Source organism: Falco biarmicus, chromosome 5 (assembly GCF_023638135.1).
Source record: "Falco biarmicus isolate bFalBia1 chromosome 5, bFalBia1.pri, whole genome shotgun sequence".
Lineage (NCBI taxonomy): Eukaryota > Metazoa > Chordata > Aves > Falconiformes > Falconidae > Falco > Falco biarmicus.
Window position 1 is genome coordinate 22,117,801 of NC_079292.1, and position 6,000 is coordinate 22,123,800.

The following is a 6,000-nucleotide window of genomic DNA, read 5'->3' on the forward strand; positions in this document are numbered from 1 at the left end:
GTGGTGGAGGTTTTTGCAAGATGGACTTGCCAGTGCTCAGGTCCAGCCCTGCATTAACTCATGGCCGTTTGCCTCCACGGCGTCTCCAGAGCCTAAATTACTCCTGCTCTAAAAATACCATGCAATTAATTAACCTAGCTAAGTGCAATTCAGGTTGGTGACATAGCGATGAACTTTTTTGTTGCTTTTGACTCTGGCAGGAGTGAAGACAGGAGCTTTTGTCAGCTCTCTCCCAAACAGCCTGTCTGCTCCAATCTGCCGGGCGCAGCCAGAGGATGCTGGATGATGCTTGGGGCCCAGCTGTCAGTGCTGGAGGCCATTTGAGGGACTGTATCATTATCAAATTACCAAATTACACTGGCCCGGCCTCTTCATCTCTTGTGATCCATTTTCTTTTGTCAGGGTTGCTAAGGAACTGCCTGTGGACATTGAACGCTGCGATGAGGAGAGTTTCTCCTTTGCACCTTCTTGCAAGACTTTGCTGGCTAGATGCACAAGAAACAGCCTCCTGCAAAGGGGCTGAGTGTGCTCAAGCTATAGGTGCATATATATTCACAGATACAGACACATGGGCTCAGCTCTGGAGCTGTGTGATCCGTACGAAGCAAATGATAGGGTCACTTGTGCTCCAAAATTGCCCTCCACTTTGCAAACTCCACGAGGGTTTGTGAAGCTGGTTTTATGTGTATCAAACCCCCAGCTTTTCACATGTTTGCGGCATGCAATTTGTGCTTGTCAAAAATGACTTCTTGTAGCAATATTCTTTGCTTTCTAAGTCCTTTCTCCAATGTGTGTTCAGGAATCTTCTGGCTTCACCCTGTTTGGAGCAGCCCCAGCTCCCTGCACCTGGAAAGCATCCGGCTCATCAGCAAATCGTTCAGTCCTAAAAGTCTCCTCCACCCTGCAATCAAATAATTTCAAGAAACTCAATTAGAATGACATGACATTTCCAAAGAAACACCAAGGATGCATTCCGGTAATATTTTGGCCCTGCCAAAGTAGTTGAGATGGCAAATCAATAGTAAACATTTAAAGCTAGATGTATTTACAAAAAAAAAATCAAGTTACCAATTTCCTATTATGCCTAAGCTTCCAGAGCACTGATGGGAAATTCGAACTGCATTTAATACACCTAGAAGAGGACTGAACAGCTTGATCTTATATACTTGCCCACAATATTGGTTTTCACTTCTCAAGTCTTCCGGCCGCTTGCAAATCTGGATTAAGTCACCTGGCTCCCTGGTGAGCTACTGCTTTGGCCTGTGCCATAAGCACGGTTTATTGTGAAGGGTCTTGAGCCAAATCACCTTCGCTGAGAGACTATGACCTTCTCCTTTGGCTACATCTTGACCACGAAGCCAGGAGGCCAAATTTGTCCCCCAGGCTTGGCTTTGGGACATGTGTACTCCTCACCAAGCTTGGACCAAAAGTTGACAAGAAGTTCTGCACTTAGAAAGGTGAAGTCTTATTGTAAGTGATGACACTGGTCTCAAAAGTAAAAATGAAGGTGTTGGCCCATTTGTTTGGTGTCTGAGAATAATGAGGCAGAAAGAGAAATTCCTGATGTTGTCAGGCAGGTCCAAGGTTCCCCATGTCCATTTGCTCACCTACTTCTGCCTCCAGACCCTCACTGTGCTGCTGATTCACGGCTATAAAATCATCATGCAATTACTTTTTCCTACTGTCTCCTCAGACTTGATGTCAACTTAACATGCCTGCCAAGGGATTTGCCAGCCCACAGCGATGCACCCTTCTCTTCTAATGCCCTGATTGAGTTGATAGCTGGAGTGGGAAAGTGAAATGAGGGGTTAGGCTCTCTGGGGGAACAACCACAAGATGGAAGAAGTCTTTCTCCTCTTGGTTTTGATAAATAAGTGCCACTTGGAGTTATTAATGAGCTGGCTGGTGGCAATGGTTCACAGGAGGTGATGTTGTTGCACCCTGAATTGGAGAAAGGCTCTTAGAATCTCCTGGAAACATCTCCATTGTCCTGGTGGGAACCCAACACTGCAGCACACAGGGAGGGCAGAGATAAGGCTTGGGGGCAAACGCCCAAAAGATGTCCTGGGAGGATTTAAGGAGCTGAATGAATGCAATGCCAGCCAAGCTGTGGGACAGGGACAGGCCATCTAATGACCCTGAGCCATGTGCTGGGGACATCGGGTGATTTGCACACCAAATCCACACAAGCGGTAGTCTGTAGGGTGTAGATATGCCCCATGTATCATCATATCACCAGAGATGGTGCAGCCACACACAGGCTGGCTTGGTAGGATGAGGCACCGTTTAGAGTTTCCTCTGATGACCAACCCAAAGCCTTTCTTTTTACCCCCCCCCCTTGGGAAAACCTTCCTACCTTGCTGGGCCAATCCTCATGGACCTGGGCAGGGCTGGCCAAGTGCTGGACCCTGGGTAACACACAGTCTTGAACATCCCAGGAGGAGCCAAGGACAGGGAGGTGTGTGGGAACATCCAGAACCGGGTCAGAATAGAGCTGGTGCAAAGTTACTGCAGCCCCATAAACACACACACACACGCACACGCACGTGCACGCACACACACACACACTCTCTCTCTCTCTCTCTCTCTCTGCTGGCACTAGTAAAACACCACAAGCTTTGAACTGACCTCACACCCTGGGTCAGCTGATGGTGGCTGCTCAAGCACGACAACCCGTTATTTCTGCTAGAGGCCATTGGTGTCTTCACTGCAGGGATACATGTAGGGTGAGCACCACACCAGAGAAAAGGGAGATGCCAAGGTTTTCTTTCTTACAATAATAAATATTATTAATGAGCTTTTTCTGTATTAATTAAATAGTGAGAACTATGACACTGTTAAAATGTTAATTGGGCTATTGGTCATTTCTTAACTCTGTGTTTACAATGTGTCCCCTTTTACCCATACAGATAATTTTGCTTCAGTCCAGCCATGGGCTAGTTTGCATCAGAAAGGACTGTTTGGAGCACAGGGGTTTGCAAGCAAAGATATCCCAAATCAAATCAATGTGAGGGAACCTCTCTGGAAGTGCGTCCCCAGCCTTTCATATGGCTAAGTTCCTTCCCCCCGCTTTCAAGGCTCCAAAATGCTGTTTCCTCTGCACAATTTGGGTGTTCAGCAACTTGTACCCTTGGCAAGGTCCCACCTAAATAAAGATTTTCATACTAGGGTGACAAATGAACTTGAACTTGTGGGTCTTGGCGCTACATTAGGGCTCCCTTTTCTTGTGCACAAGGATTATTTTTGTCAATGCAATTTAGGAACAAAGTTTTTTTTCCTGGTGGTTGCAAATGCTTTGCTTACCCGGATGGTCTCAACATTCCTGGGCTGATGCAGGAGCTGGAGTTCATGTCACTCTGTGTCTTCTAGGGTCAGCAGCTGCAACACCTGCACAGCCAGGCACCCTGCGAGCTCCCCAGTCCAGCCGGGGCTCTGCAGACATCAGCATCATGCAGCCTTCCTCGTGAAGTGTCCCTTATCACTGAGATGCCAGGGAAATGTGAAAATGTACAGTGTTTCTCAGAAAAACATCTGTTTCTGGATGCCGTGGCCTTACCTGGAAGTGCGTAAATGCTTTCTTTTGGGTGACACTGAGCCCATTGCTTTCCTCAGCTGGGAACATCTTATTTCTTTTCTGAGGGAATATTTTTGTTGCCAAAGTACATTTTGATACAGAACATCATTTCAAGAGGAGAGCCTGCAGATGTCAGTCTGAAAATGGCACTTGTATCGTTGTCAACATATACCAAATTCTATTTATTTTATTTTATTTTTTTTAAGTAAAAAAGATCCCAGAAAGCTCTGCTTGTCTTTCCTCGGTTCCTGGGACATTGTGGGTAAGGGGAATCCTTCTACCTATGCTACCAGTAGCAATGAGGCGACTCAGAAACCAGGGAAATCTGAGTTCAGCCTTGGCAAATTGTGCAGAAAATTTTTAATAAAACCCACTGATTTCCTAACCATGTCCCCAGCAATCCCATTCCACCATGAATCCTCATTTAGCCATTATGTTCCCAACCAAGGGTGTCTGGGGGAGGAAAGGCAGTTCCACTGCAATCCTTGAAGATGCAATGCAATGTACATTCTTCAATGAAAATATTTTTTTGTTTATATGGGACATAAGAATGATTGTTCACAGAAATCCTGGGCATGTCTGCTGGGGACCTGTTATGGTGAGAGGAGCTGCAGCTTGCACCCATGGATGCTCACCTTGCCAGGGCACAGCAGGGCTCCCCAGACAAAGGACTCGGAGGCCAAAATGCTAGCACGAAAATACTGGGGAGAGTCCCACCAAGCCGATAACATGAGCAGCAATGACACGGTCAGCTGGCCCATACCACATCTCCGAGGTGTCATTTTTAGACTCCAGGTTTCCTACCTGGTAGCAACTTGACAGCAATTTTCCTTGCTCATGGGAAAGGCACAGCATTTTTCTTCTGCTCTTTCTTTGGCAAACTGTAAAAATTTCAAAAGCCAGAAGAGAATTCCATGCCATCGGAGCTGCTGTGACCCTTCCCAGGGGCTGGCATGTTGTGCCATAGTGTGCACTTGGAGGAGATGCTGTTGGATAGGACTCCTCAGCTGGGTCGATGTGCCCACCAAAATGCAGAGGCTTAGCCTCCAACTTGCTGGATTTCCACACCTCTCCGGGCAGCAGCTCCAAACACCTTGAGGACCTGGAGGTGGCATTTTGCAGGGAGAAGCCTGGTTTTGAGCCCTGTTTTCTTTTTACTCTACAGTTTGGGATCTTCCCAAGGAATGGTCAAGTGAAGGAGAAGGTGGGACTTGCTAAAGGCCATGGAGGGTTTAAGGTCAAGCTGAGAGGCCATGGGATGGGGCTCAACCTGCCCACCCGGTCCAACATGGGGAAATAGAAATTCCTATTTCTATTTCTATAATTTTTTCTCTCTGCCTTTCTCAAAGAGTTACTGCTTCCAGGTGAATTATGAACTAGAATTATACACCACAGCATTAACACACTTTTATTTTACAAAAATAAACCCAGGCGTATGTGTTACCTGGTTTTGCACAGTAGTTCTGCAGGGTGAGTGGTGCAGTCCTGAGCCTCTGGACATTTCAGCTTTTCTGAGCAATCAGATGTCTCTCTCTCCTCATACCACTTTATTTCCTGCTCATAATTACAGTTTTCCAACATTTTTTTTTCAAGCATCCCTTGCCTCTTCACGTTAAATGGGTTGTCTTGCTCTCCCAGTCTCCGAGGTGTCCTGGAGAGACTTCTCACAGCTCCATTTCTCTTTGGTTTAAACAAGGCAATTGCAGCTGATCACCTCCCTCTGACTGGTTTTCATAAGTGAGGAAAGAGAAAACAAAGGGGACGTTGGAGATTGGCTGCAGCTTGGGCTCCCTCTTGGACCTCCCATGCTCACAATGAGTGGGGACGTCCCTGACACTATGGGATTGGCTATGACAGGTCATGTCACAACATGTCAGACATCCGTAAAGCAAATGTCTCTGTCTGGGCCAGCTCCTGGCACTATTTGGGGTCAGTCAGGAGAAATGGGCACATACAGGACCCATGGACCTGGCTTGGGTTTGGATGACTCTTACGCCCCAGTGGTTGGTTCTCCCCAGAAAGGGAGTGCAGACACAGTGCTGGAGGTATCTACAGCTCCTTGGTGAAGCCTACACTGTCTCTTAATGCTTATGCCCTGGGGTAAGGTGTTGGCCAGGAAGAGGTTCATTTGCTACCTGGTGCCTGGATTTAAAGCACTGAGAGTGGCTTCCCCTCATGCAGTACATTGCAAAGAAGCAGGCCACAAATCGTGGGCACTGGCCAGGCTAAATGGGTCAACGGGTCTACCTTGACAGTCCTTATGGTCAACAAGCAAAGATGAGCTCCCCACGGAGCCCAAGGAGAGACGCTGACTCTTGCAGCACAGGGGGACCCGAAAGGGCACCCAGTTTGGGCTGGCTGCACTGGGGCAGCAAATCCTTCCTTCCTGGCCAGGCAGTGTGTACTCCTTCTCCCCAGAGAGCGCT